Genomic DNA, 5,463 nt, shown 5'->3' with positions numbered 1-5,463 from the left:
GTAGGCTTCCTTCTTTGCCTAGGGTATTTCTGTTTTTCCACCTATTCATGCTTACAGTATCATTTTATGCCACGATAAGTCCATTGTAAATATAGGTCGGCTGAAGTGAGGATGGTAGGTAGCTTGCAAATTATAATGCTGCCATTCCCCAAGGTAGAATGCATGTTCTTCTATCCAAACGTGTGAGGGTTTGCTAAGGTTACTGATTGAGTGGTTTTGACACGTTCAGAGATAGTTTTCTTGATGATTGTATCAGATCATTGCAGAATGGAATCTTAGGCTTGAAAACAAGCCATGGAACTGAACATTCAAGACCTAAACATCCAAGAAAATAAAATTCTTGGTGAGGAGAAAAGGAAATTCAGAAAACCTCTAGCTCACAAAAATCCCTCCAAAACCTGAGGAGTAGCCCACTACACTCTTCCAAATGGCTGAAAAGCCTTGTGTTATGAAAATCACATCCCAACATCCTGTCAAGGATTTATGGGTGACAAGCTATTTTATTGGGGCTTCTGAAGCAAGATTGCAAAAGATAAAACCCTTTTTGTTAGCTTGGCATTAGGCCACCAAGGTCTGGATAGGTTTCTAACCTTTGTACCTTACCTTTACTGATACAAAAGGATTTGTCATGTATTTGGGTGGTGATGAACAAGGCTTGTTGTTGTGTTTGATTTAGCCTCTCATCAAGAATTTTCTTGTGCCATCAGGCCAACAATAGGATAAATGAGAAGGTGCCAAATCTTGCTCATTTTGGTAGCTTTGACATATTTAAAGAAGCAATTTGCTATTGAACAGTGGGTGTTCTTGGGATGGTAAGTTGTAGGCAAAAGTTGAATATTTATTTTTTCCTTTTCAGTCGTCCAGACACATCCTTCATCTGGTTCCTGAACCCACTCAAGTCTATCAGATACCTCATTTGTACCCGTTACAAATGGCTCATTATCAAGATTGTCCTGGCTCTTCTACTTCTCATCATGGTGGCCCTTTTCCTTTACTCCATGCCTGGTTATATGGTCAAGAAGCTTCTGGGAGCATGAGACAGCTGCCCTATTCTCCCATTTCTGACCTGATTGTCAGAAACAGCCTTTCATTTCTGTTTAGTAGCTTCCTTGTGTATTTTTGGACCTTTTATTTTTCTTTTTTTTCTTTTTTTGGATTTTGAATTTTGGATTTTGAAAGCAGGAATCAGATCCAGAATTGCTTTATTGTTGCTTTGTGACTTGAAAAAGGAAGAATGTCTCCCTCCCAAGGTTCACTGTAAGTTCTCTTTTCAGCAATGTCCTTCAGTCTCTTCAACAACTTAATGCCTCCCCTCCCACATTTATTTGTTGTTACCTCAATTTCAGTGTCCTCCATGAATGAATTAATCTTAAGTGGAATTACCTTGACGACCAGGATTCTATTTTGTGTGGATTGCATTTATCCAAAATCTCCCTTCTTTTCTGTTTTTTATTGTTTTCTTCCTTTGTTGATATCACAAAAGTGTGTCTCCCCCAAAAGCTGAAATTTCAAAGGATTCCTGTTCATATTATATTTGGAGTGATCAGCTACTTAAGAAATCTTGGCATATTTTCTTGGAATCTGATGCTGCAGTTTCCCCTTACTATGAAAAGAGATTGCCCCCTGCTCCCCTGACCATGTGACATTTTATTGCAATGGAAAGAAGGAAGGCTTGCCCTTCCAAGGTTTTGCATGAAAACAGCTAGCAGCCTCCTAGCTTCGGACAACGAAAGAAAATAAGCATTTTGTTTTGTCGGAGTGTGTAATGTGGTGGCAAGAGTGTGAACCACTGGTGGAATTCAAATTTTTTTACTACCAGTTCTGTGGGCGTAGTTTGGTGGGCGTGGCTTGGTGGGAGTAGCAGGGGAAGGATACTGTAACATCTCCATTCCCTCCCCACTCCAGGGGAAGGATACTGTAAAATCCCCATTTCCTCCCATAAACTGAGACTTGGGAGGCAGAGACTAGATGGGGGCGGGGCCAGTCAGAGGTGATATTTACCGGTTCTCTGAACTACTCAAAATTTCCGCTACCGGTTCTCCAGAACTGGTCAGAACCTGCTGAAACCCCCCACTGGTGTGAACTGCAATGGCCCCAAGCTATGGGTTCAGTTTATAGGCAAATTATTATTTTCCTCATTTTAGTTCCTTCTTTACAATTTGTTGTGAGGTGCACGTTATACCCAAATAAACTAAAATTGACACACTTCAAAAGCTAATTATTAAATAAAAGAACAGGCAGTTCTTCTTCAATCTTGAAACATTCAATGCTTGAAAAGCATCCTGGAATCATTACAGAAATGTTGCTTGGATATGCACCTGTGTACACAATTATGCTCCATTAATGCAACTGGGAAATGAAAGAATTTTTTATTTTTAAAGATGACCACTATAATGGGATTGGTTGTGATCCTTAGACAGGGTTTTTGATATTTTCCAGTTGGAACAACTAGCAAGTCAAGCTTTGAAGAACATTGTGGAAAGGCAATGTTTCATAGAGGGCCAAGACATTCTTTTGAACTTTTAATTATCAGGTATAAAGCTGGTAAACAGCTGCTTTTTATGGTATGTGATTGAGCAGGAAGTAGAATCAGTTGCTGAGACAAGTAACCTCCAGAAAAAGAAGTGTGGTAGGGTTGGGGAACACATTATAATGTTATATCCTATTTTAATGGGAAATTGTATCATTTTGAAGTATGGATCTGCCGGTGAAACCCTCTAACACCGGATGATAGCAGGAAAGAGGGGAGTGAAATATCCAGACTGTTAAACTCAGATTAAGCTGTGGGAATGTAGGCAATGCCAAATGATACTGAAAGACAGCTAACACGGCCAGTTCCAGTGGTGGGATTCAACCAATTCTGTCTGATTCGGGTGAACTGGTACGACCGACTGCGGTAAGCCCCGCCCACCCACACAAACGTAATGCCGTCCTATTTAGCCATGTTTTGGAGGCAAAGAGCATGCGTGGAAGGCCAAGCATGCGCGGAAGGTTGAGTGCGTGCTCACATTTGCGAACCGGTAGGAAAGGTAAGTGAATCCCACCTCTGGCCAGTTCATATTATAATCATTTCACAAAACTGGGTTATCTCTTCAAAGCCCATACATATTTAGTTCAATCTATCCTCCCATACACATTCAGTCCTCTCCAACAGATAGGACCGTTTAAGAGTGTCTTTCTTAATTCAACAGTCCAGTGCTCATAAGCATCATCTCTTTAAAATGAATACATTAAGATGCTGTTCATCTTATTCTCATTCTACCTGTTCCTTAACCTACTATCCCTGCTAGATTTGGTATCTGTTCCTAATCATTATGGCACCAAAATGCTGAATTGTGTGTTGTGAGTGACGTACAAATTTTGTCACTTTGTACTTGCATCATGCACTGGAGGGTGCAAGCTGTGATGTCACAACACATGTTTTATCACATGCTACCCTGCCACTGCCCCATGCCTGCCGGTCTTCTGGTACCTAGAAGACATAGTGTGTATGTCAAGTGTGGATGTGGACTTTAGATCACTAACACATTTTCTTGCAAGCCAGTTGCAGAAGCATGCAAGGAGGTGGCTACAACTCCTTCTAGTTTCTAATGATAATAATTGTTTCTGTTAGACTTAAGTTATGAGTCAGATACCTCTCCCAAACATGTGCTCGATAAGCAAGTCTACCATGCTATAGTATCATAAGGCAACAGTCCCCAACCTTTTTGGCACCATGGACTTGTTTTGTGGAAGACAATTTTTCCACAGACCAGAGGGAGAGGGATGGTTTCGGTTTCACTCACCGCTCACCTACAGCTGTGCGACCTGATTCCTAACAGGACAGAGACCGGTACTGATCCATGGCCCGAAGGTTTGGGACCTTTGTCATAAGGGACCTGCAATAGCTAACAGAAGCAAAAAATCTGCCTCTTCAGGAGGCAAAGATATCTTACAAGTTGGAAAGAGATGTGATGTCCTAAGCTTTAACTGATCAGATTTCTAGAAAAAAATAAATAGCACAATTGCACTGCCTTTTTGCTGTTCTCTTTCACAGCGTAGCACAAAGTGAAGTTCCTGTATTTCATGCTTATTATTTCCTGGGTTGTGTGAAAACTATTGCTTTTATTTCCTTACAGTTGTGGGGTGGGGTCTGATATTGGTAGGGGTATTTTTCTGTGCACTGTTAATATAGTATCTCTGGATCAAGAGAAAATCTGTACATTCTTTAATAAAAATGAATCACTGAAAGCAACAGACTCCTGTGCGTAATAACTACATAGGGAAGAAGCTAGGGAAAGCAGCCATGTTCGTCAAGATAGAAAACTATATCTACATTCTGCATCAGAAAAGCAGTCCTCAATTAAGGATCCCACTTTTCTTTTACAATATCTTGTGATCCTGGTCATGATAGCCTTAAAATGTACTTCCAAGCTTCTAAAGATGGCAGCCCATCTTTAGGAAAACAATAGCACTCTCTCTTCTTTATGTGAACTAGAATGTTCTGGAAATGCTCAGTTGAGTTTCTTTCCAAGAACATCTTTGCCTTGTAAGCACATTCTGTGCTCTCTTACAATATGATTTCCAGGCACTGGGTCTTCTTCTTAGTGTTTTAATAGTCTTTCTTGAAATCTGCCACATGTCTGCACATTGCTATTATTTATAGGCTGTAAAGTACTGGATTATGACAACACATTTTCCACACACTGATGATCATGGTGGAACGAAGCATCTCAAACTACATGGCTTAATGCAAGGGAAATACAATCTCAGTCCTACAATACAGTGTACCTTTGTGACTTCTTTTTTTTTCCGTCAAAGCTTCTATTCAAGTTCATATTCAGTGTTTCTTAGGGATTATATTTCAGAATGACAAAAGCTGCAATTGCAAGTCTTCGGAGGCTCGTGATACCATTACAGACACTCCACCCCAGCCTCATCACGTCTCCTTAGGTAACAAGGATGAGTCAGAAGAAATGGTGGTGTAATTAAATATTTATTTGTCATTTGACTTTTAATTCTTTTGAAATGTTTTTTCACCCAAAAAATACGTGTTTAGAGTCAAAAACACATCTTGTTTATATAAAATTTAAAATTTTATGAAGGATAAAGTTTTCCTCTTTTCTGAAATATGTCAATATGGGCTTCGTCAAATCACATTGAGTTGTGGTTTGGGCATGTATTAGAATATTTGCAAAGTGGATTTAATGTGCCTTAGTTTTAGTTTTAACTTAGTTTTAGTTACTCTCAATATACATTGGTGCTGCCATCATGCTGTGTGCCTCAATTTAACTCAGGGATAACTAGCCTATGGGTTTTCAAACAAGCACCTCAAAACAACTGAGGGGCTTACATGCTGAAATTGTTTATGCCCACTCTTGCCTCTTGGGGACATAAGTGAAATTTATCTGACTAGTTGTAATGATCCAGGCAAGTAATAATACTGGAGAAATAACCAACCCACCCCTCTTGCACAGAAGATTA

This window comes from Pituophis catenifer, unplaced genomic scaffold, assembly GCF_029215685.1.
Source record: "Pituophis catenifer annectens isolate HBS135680 unplaced genomic scaffold, rPitCat1.0.hap2 SCAF_1, whole genome shotgun sequence".
Classification (NCBI taxonomy): domain Eukaryota; kingdom Metazoa; phylum Chordata; class Lepidosauria; order Squamata; family Colubridae; genus Pituophis; species Pituophis catenifer.
Note: the sequence above shows the minus strand (reverse complement) of the source record.